At 48.5% G+C, this 20,100-nt stretch overlaps 1 long non-coding RNA gene across 1 annotated transcript in view; it reads right to left on the reverse strand.

Annotated features, from left to right (window-relative positions):
- LOC138986095 (uncharacterized) overlaps positions 1 to 20,100 on the reverse strand; it is a 68,215-nt gene that overhangs the window by 38,061 nt on the left and 10,054 nt on the right. The window contains exons 2-3 of the long non-coding RNA XR_011462988.1: positions 17,617 to 17,751; positions 13,135 to 13,345 (exon numbers count right to left, since the gene is read on the reverse strand). This is a non-coding gene — a long non-coding RNA (uncharacterized lncRNA). The remainder of the gene's footprint in view (positions 1 to 13,134; positions 13,346 to 17,616; positions 17,752 to 20,100) is intronic.

Here is a 20,100-nt window from a genome sequence, read left to right on the forward strand (position 1 = left end):
ACTTGTTTCTCTTTGTAGGCCCCTTCCTATGGAAATATATATCTATATATTTATATATATAACAAATGTATTAATCTTAATTATATTTGTTGTTATTGTTGTTTAGTTGCTAAGTCATGTCTGACTCTTTGGCAAACCCATGGAGCTGTTCCCTTCTCCAGGGGATCTTACCAGCCCAGGGATTGAAACCGTGTCGCCTGCAATGGCAGGCAGATTCTTTACCACTGAGCCACAAGGGAAGCCCATTAATTACATATACTTGTATGTAATTAGTATTAACACATTAATAATAGATGTTGATATTATATTATTTTACAATGCATTGATACAAAGATATCATATATTAACATGACATACTGAAAGATTTTCTTCAACCTAAAAGTTTTTCTTTTCTTCTGATTTTAAAAGACATTTGAGCATTTTTGTGAGTGCATGAGAGTACCGTGGGTCCCAAGCACTGTGCCCACCACACCTGTTGGAGCAGTGGTCCTGCACAGCCCTCTCTGAAGTGCCCAGTGCTAAACCCATACCAACAGCCAGGCTGAGACCCAGCTCGGGCAGCTAGGAGGAGCGAGAGCCGAGCTCTTGTGCAAAGGTGCCTTGCCCAGGGTGGGTGGCTGAAGCGGCCCTGCACTTCGCAGAGCAAACAGAACACACTGCCCCTTCCAGGCGGGCTGCCTGCCTCCTGGTTCCTCAACAACGATCCAACCCAGAGGTGGAGAAGCATGCTTTGTATGGCTCCTGGCCGCGTTGCTGACTATTTCCAGGACGTTTTCTCCTGGGTCACAGCAGGCAAAGCCAACAGGGAGAATGAACCACAGCCCCTGGGCAGGCTGTCCCGCACTCCCCTGCCGTGACTCAGCCCCTTCCGCTCTGGTCTGGTTCTCCCTCCAGGGATCCCAGGGCAGCGCTGGGAGGAGAGGCCCCCGTCCCCTCCTCTGCAGAATGCAGGGCTGGAAAACATCAGCACTTTTAGACTTTTTTTTTTTTTTCCCTGCCACAAAGCATTTCTCCCAATGAACTCCTACATGGGAACCCAGTGGACCAAAAGGCTAAATAAAGAGCTGTTCTGCTTAAATCAGGGGCACACTCCCTAGGGGGCTCCCTCAGAACCCCAAAGGTCCCAGGGGATGCTTTTTAAAAACCACTGCACTGGATCTTCTCTGGGCCCCAGAGTAGGGAGGGAATGGCCTGAGCCCCATGCCTAGTGGTCCGCAGAGTCCTCCTACTGCTGGGCCAGGGGCTCTAGGGCTGCAGCAGAAGTGGGAACAGGCGGCCAGGGTGAGTTAATAGGGCTGGGGCCCCAGAGGGCTGAGCAGGGGGAATGAGAGCGAGAGTGGGACCTTGTTGGGGGGGTGGGGGGCAGAGGATCTGACTCTGTACACAGCAATCATGGGCACAGAGGACATAGAGCAGTCACAGCCACTGTGATCATGGTCAGTATGGTCAAGGGTACAGGGGTCATGGGACAGCAATCATGGACCCAGTGGTCACACACACCGTGGTCACAGGCACCGTCTTCGTGCACACAGCAGTCACAGACACAGACGGCACGCCTACAGAGGTGAGGGGCACAGTGGTCCGGCGAATGGCGGTCATGGACACGGCACTCATACACACAGCAGTCACGCACAGCCCACGGGGGCATTTCTGCTGAATACATTAGCAGACTGGCTGCGAGTCCCCACCCCTCCTTGGGAGCTTCCTGGCAAACTAATCCCCACATAGCTGGGATGTGAAATCACTGCTTCTTCGGCCTGTGGGCTGCCCAGGTACATCTGGCTTCATTTAGTCTCCCTCACTGAACAGAAAACACATGTGGGTCCTGGCTGCCTCTCAGGTGGGAGTCTGTGTGTAAGGCCTTCCGGGATGGGCGGGGCTGTGAGGCTATGAGGAGGGGTCTAAGGCAGTCCTTTGAAAAGTGTGTTTCTTGGCACACAAGTGTCCTACGAGACGGACATTAGCTATACGCGGGGAAAGTGTCCTTGGTCAAGTAAAGTTGGCAAACTCTGTGCTGAACAAAAGTAAGCAGAGAATCGTGGGATTTATCAGACACTTGGATAAGTGACCCCAAGCAGAGGGAAGAAAGGACAGTGTTTTCCAAGCATCTTCCACTGGGGTACCAGGAAGGAAGCTTTGTGGCTGCAGGTGATAGGAAATCCAGTTGTAAACAGGTTAAACTCTCTGGGAAGGTAATTGCTCATGCGCTAGGCTACGCAGAAGTGGGCGCCAAGCAATGTCCCGAAGCCAGAGCCCCTCCATCTTCCCCCTCCACCATCCTCAGAGTGTTCTTCTTGGGGTAGCTCCCCTCATGTGACCAAGAGGACAGGTGCAAGTCCAGAACTCCCAGGCGGCAGACACTATACCCGCCAGCAGCGGAGGGAGACGTTTCCTTCCCAAGTGTGTTTGTGAGCAAGGTAAGCCTTTCCCACAAACCTGCCAAGACCGTCCTTCTCCTTTCATTGGCCAGAGTCGTGACACGTGCTCCTGCCCAAACCAATGGCTGGTTGCTCTAAAGCCACTGTTCCCAAACTGCGGGCTGGGGCACCGCAGAACACCTTTAAAAAAAAAATGCAGGGGTGCTGCAGGATGTTTTAAATTTTTAAGGCAAACACAGTTATACTGGCCACCGCATGAGCTACCAGTTCACACTACTTCATAGTTTCCACATAACACACTCTGCATTCCACTGGTGAAGATGCAGCCTTGAGAAGCAGTTTTGGTGGTTGCTATGATAACATTCAAGCCCTGAATGAAAAACGACGTGGCATGGAAAAGGAGGGTGGTGATATCCAAGCCAGATTCAAAGTTTGAGACGTTGTGCAGTGCCCAACAGGTGCATCTATCCCCTCAGCAACGAACTGTGGTCATTTTAAAATAAATTTACATGATTAATTTTTCTTTTCATGCATGTATATTGGTTTTGGTGTCTCCCAGATGGTGAATTGGTTAAAAAAAAAAATTCCACCTGCCAATTCAGGAGACGTGGGTTTGCTCTCTGGATTGGGAAGATCTCCTGGAGAAGGAAATGGCAACCCACTCCAATATTCTTGCCTGGGAAATCCCATGGACAGAGGAGCCTGGTGGGCTATAGTCCATGGGGTCGCAAAGAGTCGGACACAACTGAGCGACTAAGCACACACAGATTGTCTGTGCATTTGGCTAATCTGTTCCAGCATAAATATAATATTAAGTTGTTTGAGCCAAGCTAAGCAGGGACACTGTGAAAAAGAAAATCACCGAGACAGAGGGCATGTGAACAAAGTTTGGGAACTTGTAGCTTAGACGTATTATGGCTTACTCCTTGTGACAGAGGCTGGGGCTTGAACCTGCCCCATCTGAAACCCATAAAAGGTTTATATTTGTGCAAACCCTGATAAGGCCTTCCCAAGTGTGTCAGTGGTAAAGAATCCACCTGCCAAGCAGGAGATACAGGTTCAATCCATGGGTTGGGAAGATCCCCTAGGGAAGGAAATGGCAATCTGCTCCTGTATTCTTGCCTGGGAAATCCCACAGACAGAGGAACCTGCAGACTACAATCCATGGGGTTACAAAAAGTTGGACACAACCTAGGGACTACCCAGCAGCAGCAGCAAACCCTGATAAAGAAAGAGGGAGGGGGATGTGTTAGGAAGGCAATCTCAATGGTTGCTCAGCCAGGTCATGGCTCTTGCCCCATGTAGGGAATGGGTGCTCAGCAGAGCAGACTTTCAGAACTGCTGATTTAAACAAGCAGCTCTGTTCTGTAGGTTTCTCTCTTCCCTTTGCAATGTCACCTCCTGGGACTTGGTGGTCCCCCTACCCCCAGAATGCCTGTTGTGTCCAAGGAGCTCCAAGAAAAGCTGACTGCAACAATTCTCCTCCCCTATCCTTCAGCCCCACCAGCTCTGCTCTGTCCTCCCTAATCCTTCCCTTCATCCACCAGAAGCAGACTGAGACCTTGCAGGCCCCCAGACATGCTCAACCAGCAGCTCCCATCTTCCCTCAAGGCCTAGACTGGACCTCTGTGCTCTGAGAGAGGCCACATGCCAGCCTGTGCTGTCAGACTCCTACCTGGGCTTGCCAGGTGCGGGTCACATGTGAAGGCCCCCCCTTAGTGTCCTTGCTGTCAGATCTGGCCTGAGCACCTTTGAGCACACACTGCTGGCCGGGCCAGCCCAGCCCTCACACTCCACTACTTCTACACCCCATCCCTCTCTCCTCCCACAGGACACCAGCTGCTGGCCTCACTCCTGCCTCAGGACCTTGGTGCCTGCAGATTCCAAGGATGTACACCCCTGCTTCCCACATCCCCAAAGGGCTCCTACCCCACCCCATGCAATCCACTGGTGTTGACACCGCTCTGTTGTACCATGATCTCAACGTGAGCAGGTCCTGTTTATTCCTTTTTTGCTTGTCTTTTTGCTGCCTACTCCATGAGGGAGGGGGCTTCCTGAGGACAGAGGAAGCAGATCACACCCACTCCCCTCTCTGGAGCAGCACCTGGCACTAGACGACACCTCTCCAACCTGTTCAATGAATGATTGATCAACACAACAGACCTAGGAGGTCAAAGCCATGCCCCCATTTCACAGATGAGGCAGGTAAAGCCCAGGAAGTAATGACACCTGAGCCATGCCACAACCTAGATAGAGCTGGGTTCCTTCCTCCTCTCCTAGGTGTCCAGGAGACCCCTGGGAGCCCCCTCTCCAATGTCCAGCTGACCCCAGTGCTCTGGTCAGTTTTATAGGGAAATGCAGAGGGCAGACCAAGGAGGCAAAACATTCTGGACTCCTATGGCCATCCCCAGGCCTAGCACTCTCACAGGCAGAGTCCAGGAAATCCACTGGTCAGGCCCGACTCGGCCACTTCCCTTTCTGTAGCCTTGGGCATAGACACATACCACCCCTCTCCAACACCGAGGGCCTTGGTTTTCCCAGCTTAGCAATAAGGGTGTTAGCTTGACTTAGCTCATCACTGGCTTTCCCTCCTAATACCAGATCCCCAAGTTCAAGAGAACACGTGGATTGGCAACAGGAGGAAATAAGAGGAATCTGCTCCCAGAAGCCCCCCAGGGCTGATCCTTCACTCTGCCTGGGATCCAAGAACCAGCCATGCTATGTCCCTACCCACTCAACTAGACCTCCTTGAGGACAAATTCATATGTGACCAGCCTCATTTACCAGCAAGGACCTCAAAGCCCAGGGGGGCCCAAGCTCTCCTAAGGTCACTCGGCAGTAGGTGGTCAGCACCCAGGAGCTCTAACTGCCGCCTGTGTCTGCTATCAAGCCCTAGGCACCCTACATCCTATACACCACACTGCCCTCTGAGCTCCTCCGGATGCCAAACTGCTTGACGGATGGACCATTTTCTCTGTAGTGGTAAGTATCAGACGGAAATGTTTCCCAGCAAGTTATTTCTAGAGCTTCTCGCAAAGGCAGAGCTCTGAAGGGTTTCCTTAAAAAAAAAAAAAGAAAGAAAGAAAAAAATAATACTTCCACGAGGGGCTGCGATGATGAAAGAAGACGTGGAGCCCACAGGGCCACGTGCCTCACTTGAACCCAGGGAAGACCGCCGGCCCCTCCCGCAGGTGCCTCTGCCAGTCCCCAGGCCACCAGGCCAGATTGATACAACTTTGGAAACATTTCTGACAATTCAGACGGTTCCCACATCTGCTGCACTGAGTGATCCAGGTTTCCTCTGTGGGCGGGGGGATTGCGGAGCTGTGTCTGCTTTTTCTCTCCTTCTCAGACAAGCTCTGCTGGGCTGCAGGGCCTTCGGGGGCTGCCGTAAGCTGATTTCCATATTCACTTTAGGCCCCGGCCAGGTGGACAAAGGACCAGTGTGTCTGTGGCCCAGAGAAGGCCCAGTGGTCAAGGGGCGACTTCTGTGTTTTCAACCAGGACAGCCCACAATGGACACAGCACTAAATCATCAATCATGTCCGCCATGGGCCCTTTCCTGGCCTGATGAGCCAGCTGGTCACCACTGAGGTTCCTGGGGAAGGAAATCCAGGGTCAGAGGTCAGAGTCTGGGTTTCCAAGGCTGGCTTGATTACCAAGTGCTGTGCGACAAGTTACTTGAACTCTCTGTGTCTCCAAGATCACTTCCTGGTTTTCCTGGAAAGGAAATAAATGTGCCTTCCTACTCTAAAAAATAGAGTCACTCCACAGTAGTCTGGGAATGGGGAAGTGGGGTTCAGGGAAATGACACTGACTGTGAGTTTCCTCCTGGATTGGGCAATCCTGGGGCATGGCTGGACTTCAGCACGGGTCTGCCACCAAGGAATGGGGCCCTTCGTCATGTGCCAAGTCCTGGAAGAGAAGCTAGAGACACGTAAGGGGATGGGGAGAGGCATGTATGGACCCTTCAAAAGGGCCATCAGGGAGCAGGGCGGCAGGACCGGGGCAGGAAGAACGCTGGGCCTGATTTCAAACCCCTAGTGGCCTGTCCCCAAGCAGAGGGGCCCATGGGACAAAGGCAAGATAAAAGTGCCGAAGCTAAAAGGAGACAGATGCTCTGCTCGACGGAAGGCAGACCTTCTCCGCCTGCACAGTGAGGAGCTGGTGGAGTGAACTCGGGGTTTGTGCCCCCACACCACCCCACCCCTCATGTGTGCAGGCAGCAGCTGGACCTGCTAGCACATACAAGGTTCACAGCAAATCGTCCAACACGTGGCAGCTGCCGTGGCAGAGAGTCCTGTGGTCGAGGCTGACGCCGCCGTAGGACACTGCAGAGCAGAACAAGTCACCCTGAAGTTTCTCCCTGAGACCAGAGGGTTCATGTGTGCCTGGTCCGGGCTGACAGGGCTGCACCTCCTCCCCCAGCTGCTAAGTGAGCACTCAGGTCCAGGCAAGCGAGCCGCAGATGCTTGGAACTAAACACCCCCACCCCCACCACTCAGGAGCCCTTGCCGGGCCACATGCCCCACCCAGAGCCTCAGAAGATATTCAGCAACTCCAGTCTGTGCTGCCACTTGGGTCCTAGATTCCTGGCTTTGTCAGGAGTGAGAGGGACCCTATGCCTGTCCAGAGAAGCTTCCCTGGCTTTGGGGCATGGATAGTCACAGGTGGGGCGGGGACTCCATCCCACAGGGGCAAAGAAGCAAAGTAGGTGAAGTCGGAGTCAGCAGTGCCCACACACAGCCTAGTGTACCCTTTGATGCTGTGTGGCAGGGGTGGGCACTGAGGCTAACAGTCTCCTCGCTCCACGTCCCCAGCTGATACATAGAGAAACCACCTCCAAGCCCCAGGCTGTCAGATTCCAGAGCCTTCCACTGGCCAGGCCGCCTCGTGTCAGGGACAAAGCCCCACTGACTGTGGGCTGAACAAGGAGAGGAGAGGGAGTAGATGGACATACGCTTCGCCCATCGCCTGGGGACAGGTAACCCCCAGACTTTCTCTACAGGGGTCCTCTGAGTCTCCCCTCTGGGGCTGGAAAGGGATTCCTTGCCCCATCTCATACACGTTCAACGCACCCACACACATATACACACCCCGTCTCCATGGAGCAGGCTCTTCCTGGGAACCAGCTTGTCCCACAGAAAGCAAGGATTTGCCTCCTGGCTCTGCCAGGCATTCAAGGTTTACCCAGCCTGACCTCCACCTCAGCCTCCCATTCAAGATACAAAAGCGCAAAAACCCACCTGGATAAACTAGAGGCCTTGGGGAGGGTCCAGCCATACCACGGATCCGCCCAGAACCCAGCACGTGCCACACGCACGATGAGCGGACTCTCACACGCTCCCAGTCACCTGTCCAGGGACAGGGTCTCACTCCACCTACAGGGCTGCCCTTCCAACTTTTCACCTGATTCTGGTGACAGCGACATCGTCTGAGCATGGAAAGAGGCCCCTCTTTACCATCTTTGGCACGACATGCACTCCTTAAGGACAGTGTTTCCCCTTTGCCCCAAGATGACCCTGTTCAGGTGCCAAGATGAGATGGGGCTTGGCTCCCCCTGTAGCCACTCCCCCACCATTGCCTTGATCTAAATGCCTTTGGATCCCACCATCCACCTTCAGAGCATGTGGTTCTAGGACCTACACCAGCCTGAACACCTTCTTTTGGACTTACTATCACATGCTCCCTCCTCCACCTGGCACCCCAATGTCAGTGAGGCTCTCATACTTAACCCCCTCCCACCCCATTCTACTCACAGGGCAGGGGTACTCCAAGCAAGACTAGGGACACCATCTCAGGGGGAGCTGGGGGATCCCACTGCAGGCCTAGCTTGCTGTAAAGAGGAAGTCTGCATCTGCTCTGACAGCCTGCACACGCTCCCCAATCTGGAGCCAGGGCCCCCCATCTTCCTGAGAAGTCAGATATCTGCTGCCTGCCTGCCTGTGCTCCATCAGAATTCAGCAAAAGGGACATAAATAAATAAAGGAAACTCTGCTAGGCTCCTTCTGCCTAACGATCACCAACACGCAGACGCTTGAAGAGACGTTTTTCCAAAGGAGCAGTGGGTGAAAGCCATCCAGACCGGGGAAGGATTTGCTGTCAGATATTATTGTTGGTCACATTTAAAAAAAAATAAATAAAAAGCCAAAGCAGGGGCCTGGGGTGGGGCAAACATCACGGAGATTTCCATCAGACCCAGGAGGCTTCCTGTATTTCAACTTTTGTTTATTTGTTTATTTTTGTCAATACGTGAGCGTTTGAAATTTGTAACACACTCACTAGCAGCTAGAAAAATTCCCCAATCGGAGGGCAGTGTTTGAAAACAGTCTTTTTAATTTCTTTCAGCTGGGCCTCTATCGCTGGATCTTTGGTTAATGTGGATTCTTTATTCATGATCTTTCCACCTCCTCATCTCTGTGCAGCTAATCAGCCGTTGGACATATGGAATTGTTCATGCTCAAAGCGGTTAGCAACGCCCCAGGCCAGACGGGCTTCAGACAAATGTGTCACTCACCTTTTGGGCAGAGCCCCCCAGACCCTGTTAGGCCTTCTTGGGCAGAACCCCTGCAGCACAAAGATAACATGCTCAGGCTGTGCCAGGCCAGGAGCGTGTTCTCCCAGGCTGCGTAGGGCAGTGAGTCAGGTGGCTGCAGGGCTTCCCCTGGCTCCCCACTGCATGCCGTGTGGCCACAATCCTCTTTCCCTCTCCTTCTGCAGCAGTTAAGTGTGGGGTTGAACTAGAATCAGGAAAAATGCTGAGAGAGGCAAACAGTCGAGGGCCTCTTTGTAGCAGGACCTCTGAGGATCAGGGACTCTCACTATGTGGGCTGTCTCATGTAATGACAGCCCGTGGTTTGCTCAGCTCACCTATTGCATCAGGGTGAGATGAAAACAGGATTTCTGCTAGAGCATGTCTGACTCATCAGACACATAGACTTCTGTCCATAGACTCTGAAGACATCCATCCTGCCCATTAGGCGGCATTGGACTCGGGGCAGAGTCTGCCCTCCTTGGAGGTGGGGGGGTCCTCAGCTCTCACTGCTCCACCCTTTTACCTTCATGGTGCTGAAGAAGCAACATACACCTAGAGAGGTCTACCACTCCCTTGCCCAGACCACAGGATTGCCAGACAAAACACGGGGTGCCCAGTTAAGTCTTAACTTCAGACAAGGAACAAATAGTAATTTAGTATATGTCTGCCCCAAATATTGTAAGGAGCAAACTCATCCTAAATAACCTTTGCTGCTTGTCTGACAGATACATTTACTTGGGAGTCCTGTTTTTGTTTTCCATTTTTCTTTTTATTAAATCTGACAACCATACCAGGACACAGTGTATAAGGCACCAGACCCAGGCCCAGAACTCAGGCCCCACCCCCAGCTCTTACCTCTTTCCTAGCACTTCTTACCCGCTCCCTTCCTGTATCCTCTGACCCCAAAGCTCTGCAGGTCGCTATAATGATGCCTGAGAGTAAGCGTCCCCATCCTCCCCAGTAGTTAGTTCTTAAAACTCTGGAACCATACGTGGGTTCTAAACAAATCCAATGGCTCTTTATTCATCTTGAATTAGTGATAGGGGTCCTGCCAGAGACTAGAACAGGTTCTAGCATGCTGTAAGCATCAGGAAAGGTTTATGGAATGAATGAGGTAATGGATGGATAGATGGGCTGAATTGCAGTCCCCCTGACTGGCTCTTGGCAGTAGTATTTATGGAACCATGCAGGATGCTCACATGAGTAAGTTTTCCCAGCATCACAGCATATCCCCATCCTGTGACCCTGCTGCCTCCCAGGCCTCAGGACTGGGACAGCACAGACACGGGTTCTCTTCAAAGACAGTCTAATCATGGTGAGGGTGGAGAGCTCTGCCATGGATCAATCCTGTATGTAAGCCCTCTGCTCGTCACCCCCTCTGCCTCTCCATCCTCGTCCAGCTCTCCTTTCAGAGTCCATGGAGGCAGTGAAGCAGAGAAGGAAGGGAGGAGACGGTTGGGAGTGAGCACTGGGCCGTGTCCTAAAGTGCCAGCCAGATGGCCATCTGTGCAGCATGGCCTCCCTAGGCCTGCAGGGGAAGGAAGTATGAAAGCAGAGCCAGGCGAGGTGGGGATCCAGCCAAGTGCCGCTCTGCAGGCTCCCCCAAGCACATGCTACTTCCTCGCCCAGCAGACATGCACACGCACGTGTGCACACGCTCCACTCAGTCATCTCCCTGGTTGATAACTGATGGGCCTTGAGGGGGAAGGGTGGCTGCTCTTTCCAACCCACCCAAGATCACAGTCCATCTGCAGAAGCACAGCAAATGCTCAGAAGACTTTCCTAAGCATCTACTGAGCCTTAGGCACTGCTCACCATGGATGGAGACAGTCAGATATGGGAGAACAGGCCTCAAAGACAGGATGGTACCATGGGATAGCCTGAGAATGGGAAAGCCTGATTCCTCCTGGAATCATCTGAGCTCCCCAGAAAAACCACAACCCTCTTCTCAGGCCTCAGTTGCAGCATCTGTATAATGGAGACCCCCAACCCCTTTTCTGCTCACCTCGTTAAAAAAGAAACTCCTTGTAGACTAGAAAGGACCAGCAGAACCCACAACCTCTGCTTTCTGTATGTGCTTCCAGGACTGAAAGGAGGCTTTTCTGTTTTTGTTGGATGTGCTTTGTCTCCATACAGCCCAGGGTCTGGCGCTTGTGCAGATACTAAGGGCCAGAAGAGCTCAGACAGCGGTTGCTAGAGGCTGGTCTTGTGTGTCACACGGGCCTGTCACCTCCCTCCTCTGCCCACTGGACCTCTGTTAATGTAGCCCTTGACTCACAGAATGTACTGTCAGCTCCAGCCCTATGCCTGTTTCCCACACTCTGTGGCCAGCCCTCCAGCCCTGCCCTGGGTGGGCCTGGGGCCGCAAGGTGCCCTGTTCCCAGGCCTGCATGAATCCTCTATGAGGGCACCTCCAGCGAGTGAGCAGGCCTGGCTGAACCATGTTCCTGAGCCAGGAGGGGATTAGAGGCCCCCACTGAGCCCGGAGCTGGGGATTTGGCACCAAAACCCCTCCCTTTCAGCTGGGCAGAAAGGAGAGGGAGCAGAGCCAACGGCCCCAGGGCTTCCTGGAGAGGCTGTGCACCAGAAGCCTCCTGTTTCCTGAGCTTCTGCTGATGAAGCCCACTTCCCCCCACGCCAGCCCCTGGTTGCCCAGTTCCTGAAACAGGCTGCCCTGTAACCGGCACTGCATGCGGGCCTGAGGGCCAGGCTGGGATGCCAGGGACATGGGCCTCAGGTCTCCCCTCCCACCCTACCCACCCAGCTTGCACGCCACTCAACAGCCCCTTCCCCTCCGAAGCCTTCATTTGCTCAGCTCTAGAATGAAGCAGGGAAATAGCACTGCCCACTGAATTTCCAGAATTGAATGGGTCTTAGGAAAGCAGATTCTGTGTGGGGAAGGGGTGTCAAGCACCACCATCTCCCCCCTCACTTCTACTCCCCTTCAAGGTGCTCCTTACCAGAGCCTGGCCTTGGCTGCCTCAAGGGGAGCTCTGGGGTTTCATAAACCCTGCCCACAGATCCAAAGGACAGAGAAAACAACTTGCAAGGGCCAAGGCTGGGACACTGTGAACAATCAAAGTAAAAAATGAGAATATTAAATTAAAACTCACTTATCAAGCAAATATCCACAAGGTTATAAATAAATCACTAAATAAATAAGGACATAGAGGCAGCTCTTTCTGATGGAAGAATGCCAATTAATAAATGTAGAATGGATGAGGGAAATTTAAATTTTCACCTTTACAACACCACAGTAGTAATTATTATAGACAAGATGCTAAAATTCACAGGTAAACATTTGAGGAGAAATAGAACATTTGAATTGCCTCAAAGTACCCCCTCCAAGATGTTTATCAATACAAAGGGCAGAACACACGCAGTAATCTGCAGTGGGGAAACCCAGCCAAGCCCACCATCACCGTGTGATCAAGGTCACCATCACTAATAAAGGGACATATTGACATCAGGTGGTCCCTGATACGATGCACTAAGAAAGGTGCATCACATATGTGGTATTCTTGCCCAGAAAATGTATAACCTCAACCTAATCTTGAGGGGGAAAATCAGACAAATGCAAATTGAGGCCCATCCTACAAAATAACTGCTCAGTACCCTTCTGAAAGGTCAAGATCATGAACAGCTAGGCAAACTAAGGCACAGTCACAGATTGGAAGGGACCAAGGAGATGTGACAATGAACACGACATGAGATCCTGGATGGAATCCTGGAACAGAGGAAGGACATGAATGAAAGAACTGGTGACATCTGAGAGAAGTCTGTGGTCTAGTACTAGGATTTCCCAATATTAATTTATTGCTTTTAGTCATTATAAATTATATAAGATGCTGCTGCTGCTGCTGCTGCTGCTGCTGCTAAGTCGCTTCAGTCATTTCCAACTCTATGCGACCCCACAGACGGCAGCCCACCAGGCTCTCCCGTCCCTGGGATTTTCCAGGCAAGAACACTGGAGTGGGTTGCCATATCCTTCTCCAATGCATGAAAGTGAAAGTGAAAGTGAAGTTGCTCAGTCGTGTCCGACTCTTAGCAATCCCATGGACTGCAGCCTACCAGGCTCCTCTGTCCATGGGATTTTCCAGGCAAGAGTACTGGAGTGGGGTGCCATTGCCTTCTCCTAGCATTAGGAAAAGCTAGGAGGGTACACAGAAACTCTCTATACCATATGCAAAAATTTGTATTTCAAGTAAAAAGTTAAAATACCTGCTTATATTCCATTCTCTGGAGCTTTTCACTGATGCCAGTCAGTAGATCACGATGTTTCCTCCTATGAATCCATCCCTTAAAAAGTGGTAGGTCCTCTGGGCCAGGTGTTTCACAATTACAATTTCACTGAATCTTCGTAACGACTCTCTGAAGGAGGTATTAGTAGCCCCACTTTACAGATAACAAAGCTGAGGTCCAAGGCCACAAACTGGAAAGTAGAAGCACCAAGATTCAACCTGAATGCATTCAGTCTGAGTCCATCTGAATGCAGAAACTGTAAGTGATGCCTTTACCCAAATGCAGGAGCTCACAGAGGAGGTTGTGGGCATATGAGTGAGCACCAAGGGCAATCCCATGTGGTCCTTCAAAGCATGGCATTTAGATGCCACCTACCTAATCCAAACACAGGGCTGTCCTGTGACAGCCAGCTAGTGGTTAAGAACAAGCCTGTAAGTTTAAGAACTATATCCATACAAATTCCAGGTCTGTTACTTATCTATTGTATTCTTTCCAAAGTTACTTAGTCCCTCTGAGCTGAAGTCTCCTCCTATATAAAATGAGGGTAGTGTTTAGTGCCTGTCTATAGTTTGGCTCTGAGCATCAAGCACTTAAAACAGTTATACACACTTCATAAATGTTAACCATCATTTTTTATTTTCACTTTTGCATCTGTCTTCAAACACCTGCAAAATGCCAGCTTGATGAGTCGGTTCATCTAAGTTAAACAGAAAGTCAAGGTCCAAGCAAAAGCTAACAGTGCACTATGGAGAGTGGAGCAGAGAAGGGAATCATCTGGCTGTCGTTATCAGCCTAAAATCTGAACCTGGGTATTGGCCAAGAGTCATCTAGGGATGTTATGGAATTAGAAAAAAGTCAAAGCAGGAAAAGATCCCCGGGGTAATCCAATTCCCTGTTATCTTGCAATGTAGTTTCCAGGAAGAGGTGTCCTACCAATGCAGGTGTGACCAACCTAGGGTTAATTTTTAAAAGCGAGAGAATAAAAAGAGGGAAGGAGAGGGAGAGAGAGAAAGAGAAAAAAAGGAGGGGGAGGGGAAGGGAGAGGAAGGATATAGAAGAAGGGGAAAAAGTTCTCACCTAAGGATCTCACCAAGGAATCCTAGAATCTCTGAAATTTGGAACATGAATCAATAAATCTAAGAATGCTACTCAATATCAAAATCTAGGTAACATTTGCCTCCTGCTGGTTCAGTGAAAGCACTATTTTTTTAATGCGTAGAATGACTGAAACCAAGCTGAAATCACCCTTGCTGATGTAAACCTAGAGACGGAATTATAGGCGCATCGACAGAATAAGCCCTGGGGTTCTCCAGAGTGTTGAAGTCTGTTAAACAGCAGAAGTCTCATCAACTTGGTCAAACCCATCAATGACTCACATCATGTCTATATGTTTGCACTATTGTAGTAATAGGCTGATTTAAATGATTTTAGGACTGCAGAAATCCATAGTTTTGCATAGCTAATAGGTTGGCCTTAGATGCTGCGTTTTGAGGATGCATATCTTGCATTCAAATGCACTGGCAGACCTCCAGCTACAACTGCAAATACTTTGATGCCGAGAGACAGTCTATGAGAGAATTTAAGGTACATATCCTATATTTTGTTTTAGGTGGGCTTTGCAACAAACTGTGATCCCACCTACATTGACTTCTTTTTTTCCTTAATAAATGGTAACGTTTTTACATTTTATCTATTGATTTATTTATGGTTATGCTGGGTCTTCCCTGCTGCACAGGCTTCGTCTAGTTGCAGAGAGCAGGGGCTGCACTAGAGTTGCCGTACGTGGGCTTCTCACTGCCGTGGCTCTTCCTGTTGTGCAGCACAGGCTCTAGGGCATGGGTTTCAGTAGTTGCTGCACACGGGCTGAATAGCTGTGGTTCAAAGTCTCTAGAGCATAGGCTCAGTAGTTGCGGCACACGAGCTTAGCTGCCCCTCAGCATGTGGGATGTTCCCAGACCAGGGATTGAACCTGTGTCTCCTGCATTGGCTGATGGATTCTATACCACTGAGCCACCAGGGAAGGCCTCACCTACATTTACTTCTAACCATTCTTTGCTTCAGTGGCCTCTGCTCTAACTTGGGAAGGTTGGATGAGGTCCATAGCTTTCAACCATAGGTGCACATGAGCACTAACTAGGAAAACCTTTTTAAATACTAACGCCTCTACTCTGACCATTTAAGTCAGAATATTTGGAGTGGGTATCACTCTAGTATTAAGTGATGTACCGAGTGTATAATTTAGAGTCCCCAAAGAAACAGAACACAAAAATTATTTGAAGGAGTAACAGCTGAAAGTTTTTTTTTAATTTTATTAAAAATATAAATTGACATATCCAAAAAATTCAACAAACCCCAAGGCAGGATAAATACAAAGAAAATCACTTCAAAGCACATCACAATCAAGTTAATGAAAACCAATGTTAAAGAGAAAATCTTTAGTCAGAGAAAAAAGTTTCCCTATATTGCTTATAGGGAAACTTGACTAAAAATCACAAAGACTACTCAAGAGAAACTATGCAAGCCAGAAGACAATGGAACAATGTCTGATGGATAAAGAGGAAGGGGAAATGACTATCAGCCCAGAATTCTATATCAAGTGATAATATCCTTCAAAAGTAAAGACAAAATAAAGAATTTTCAGATAAATAAAAACTTAGAGAAATGATTATCACTAGCAGACATGAATTATAAGAATTATTAACTAAAGTTCTTCCAGCTAAAATATCAGATAGAAATCAGGTCTATACAAGCAAATGAAGAGTATTGGCAATGCTCTTATGTGGGTAGATTAAAATGTACATTTTCTCATTTACTATTTTTAAATGTAGCTGACTACCTAATATAAAAATAACAGTATACTGTGGAGTTTATAAGGTATGTGTAAATAGAATATATAACAACACTAGCACAAGGGACAGGAAGGGAAAAGGAATTACATTGTTGGAAGGTTTTTACATTATACATAAAGTGGTATTATATTATTAGAAAGTAGACTTTGATACAACTGAGCGACTTCACTTTCACTTTTCACTTTCATGCATTGGAGAAGGAAATGGCAACCCACTCCAGTGTTCTTGCCTGGAGAATCCCAGGGACGGGGAAGCCTGGTGGGCTGCCATCTATGGGGTCGCACAGAGTCGGACACGACTGAAGCGACTTAGCAGCAGCAGCAGCAGACTTTGATAAGTTAAACATGTATATTATGAATTCTAAAGCAATCACTAAAAATGTAAAACAGAGGTATAGCAAATAAGCTTACAGAGAAGGTAGAATGGAATTCTAAAAAGTATAGCAGTGACTACAAAACAAAACAGGGAAAAAAGTGAAACAAGGAAAAATGGAAAAAATAGAAAACAAATAGCAAGATGATATATTTGAACCCAATCTACCAAGGACCATTCCAATTCAAAGGCCCAAGATTGACAGACTAGATTAAAAAAAGCAAGACCAAAATACACACTGTCTGTAAGATACACATTTAAATACACAGATATAGACAGTTTAAAAATAAAGGATAGAATAAAATATACCACCCAAACACCAATTTCAAGAAGGTTCTATTCAGCATGGCTATAAAGTCAATGATACTGCAATAACTTTGTATGATGACAGGTGGTAACTGGGTTTATTGTGATGATCATTATATATCGGAATGTATATAAGTACCAGGTTACTATGTTGTACACCTGGAACTAACATAGGTAGATTATATAGATTATATTTAAATTTTTTAAAGGTAGCAGTAAAAAAATGTTCTATTGTCAATAAAGCTCAATAAAAAGTAACAAAATCATTGTTTAATTTTGGAAAAGAAAGTTCTATTAACTACATTGATATCAAGTAAAGTAGATTTCATAAAAAGGAATTTTACTTAAAGACAAAAGCGTATGGTAAAAATAAACAGTATAAACAATTTCACACCATAAATTCAAGGGCTTAGAGAAAATTCACAAATTCCTTGAAGGGTATAAGCTACCAAAACTCATTCAAGAAGAAATGGAAAGACTGAATGATCCTGTATCTCCTAAGCAAACTGAATTTATAGTCATAATTTTCCTACAAAGAAAGTATCTATTCCAAAAGTTTTCCTGGTAAATTCTATTTTTAAAAATTAGAAAATTTTAAGTTATAAAAAAAAACCAAATCTATCAAACTCCTTCAGAAAACAGAAAGAGAAAACCCTTCACAACTCATGAAGCCAACTTATCTTGAAGCCAAAACCAGGAAAAAATATTAAAATAGAAACCTACAGATCAATACTCTTCATGGGGCAAAAACACTTTTAAAATATGAGCAAACTACATTCAATGACATACAAAAAGAACAATACACTATGACTCAGGGATTTATCTAGGAATAAAAAGTTAGTTTGATATTCCAACATCTGTTAAATCATATGATTATCTCAAAAAACATTAACTCAATTGACACAATTCAACATCATTTATGGTAAAAACTTACCATATAGCAGGAATATATGCACGTACTTCTGGGACACTTTTCGTTGCATGAGGTCCAGGACCTTGCTTTCCTCCCTGTACTGGCCCTTCTCACCAGGCTTCAATCATGCCGAAGCCCAGAAGCCCAGTGTCAGGCCTGGGGAAAAAAGAGGGGATAGCTGAAAGTGGATTCATTTTCCAAGTCAAAGGCTGAGTCTTTGAGTAACTCAGAAGTGGCCCAGCATCCCCCAACCCAAGGTTCAGCGGGGAGGGTGGTAGGGGTGACTAGACTAGGAGTTCTAAAGCTCTTTCTGTTGATACTCTAGAATTTTCACTGCACTTCAGAAACTGTTCACTGATCCATAGATCCTCCGAGCATGGCAGGAATCTGGAACAAACCTGTCCTTCACTTACATACAGAGAAACTGAGGCCCTGACAGTTCTGCAAGTGAAAAAGTGGAAGTGTTAGTCACTTAGTCATGTCTGACTCTTTGCAACCCAATGGACTGTAGCCTGCCAGGCTCCTCTGTCCATGGAATTCTCCAGGCAAGAAGACTGGGGTGGATAGCCGTTCCCTTCTCCAGGGGATCTTCCCAACCTAGGGACTGAACCCAGGTCCCCTGCATTGCAGGCAGATTCTTTACAATCTGTGCCACTGCACACAATTTAGAGGAAAGGCAAGAACTCTAGCCAGGGACAGGGAGAAGCAGCCACCACCCAATCACCAAACACAGACTTCCTAGTGTCACCTTGGGTCTTATTTTTGATTACGAACATTTACAAACTTACCAAAAGGTAGAGATGGTGTCATTAATACCCACAGATATATAACTGTCATCTAGACTAAACAACTGCTAACATTTTGTACTATTTGCTTTTTTTTTTTTTTGCCAAAATATTTTAAATTACAAATATCACTATCTTTCACACTTAAATTCTTCACATTTCTTTTGAAAATAAGAACATATTCCTATGTCCATTACAATGTCATTAAGATGCCTAGCAAAATTTTTAAAAATTTCTTAATAATGCCCAGTCTCAATTTGTAGCAGATGCTGCCGGCATCCGTCCCATCTCTCCTGGCCCTCCTCCCTGGGAGTCAGTTGCAGCTGCAGTGGGGCACACCTTTACACACGCACACTTCCAGCTCAAGCACCTGCATGTCCATTTGAGGGCAGGCTACTGCTGTGAGACTGTTTCCCCGTAAGGCGGCGAGCTCAAGGTGCCAGGCAGTTAAACCCCAGGAGCAACCCTCAGCCACTGAGGGACAGGACTTGGTCACTAGGCACCCAAGCCTCCTTGCCCCTTGAAGGGACCCTGCTGAGTGTGCTGTGTGCAGTCACTAAGCGGGGCCCAATGCAGCTGAACTCTCACGGCCCACAGCAGGAGCCTGACGCCTAGCTCAGCCAGCACTGATATTCCTCCCTGGCTGTGTCACTCTGCAGCCCTCACGGTGCTTCTCACACCCTGATTCCAGTCTCAGCATCCACTTGGGGGGACTCCAAATTAAGACAATGTTCAAATTTTTCCAACTGTCTTGATCATCATGTGTTTTCAATAGGTCAAAACCAAGAGCCTATACAATGGGGGGGGGGTGGTTGTGGAAGAGGTGGGGTGGGCAGTCGGGGACAGTAAGAAGACATCCTCAGTTCTGTCATTGGGCCTGGGCTGCTTGACCACAGGGACTGGACAGCTCTTGGTTTTGCCCACTCAGCTTCTGAGCTCCCGTCCTACAGAAACTGCTCCTTCCTGACTCTCCGCTCCTGGCCCTGAGATGGGCAGGTGAGCCAGGCCTGGACAGTCAGGGTCCCCCTTCCTCAGGCCACAGGCATTTGTTCAGGGAGGGGCAATGGCCCTGGTGAGCCAAGGAGAGTGGGTGCCAGGATCTGGTTGAAACCACTGGGGAGAGAGGTTTAGTATCTATCAGGCAGGATGTGAGCCTGGAGCTGCTGGGGCCATTTCTGCCACCTGTGGGGACAGCCAGCCTGAGGCCGAAGTCAACACAAAGAAACAAAGACTGAGAGATGGAACTAACAGATCCATACAGAACCTGGGTCCAGTCATGCCTGACTCCTGGAGGTGAGTCAATCACCTCCCTTTCCACTTAAGCCCGGCAGAGCTGAAGTTTTCTCCCTCCCAACAAAAAAGTGAGGGCTGACTGCTACGGAGTCAGAATTCCTTGTTCTCTGGGAACCCCTGATTTCCCACCTCAGTGGTGGCAGCTGTGTCGTACACCAGATGTTCAAGGTGGTCAAGAAAAGTGTCTTGAATGGACCAGAACTCACCAGAAAACCAGGTCAAATTCCCTCCATCATCATCCCTTGCCTCCTTCCAGCCTGTTGTCTGCACTGCCTATAAAAGTAGCCCGTGTGCCCATCACTGCTTTACGAGAATTCCCCGAAGACCCATAATACACAGTAGCTTATACCAGGCTGCGTCCCAAATTTATTTTAAATACAATAATAGCTGGTGAAAGGAGCAAGTCACTTCCCTGGGGAGTGAGCCT

Source organism: Bos mutus, chromosome 28 (assembly GCF_027580195.1).
Source record: "Bos mutus isolate GX-2022 chromosome 28, NWIPB_WYAK_1.1, whole genome shotgun sequence".
NCBI classification, from domain to species: domain Eukaryota; kingdom Metazoa; phylum Chordata; class Mammalia; order Artiodactyla; family Bovidae; genus Bos; species Bos mutus.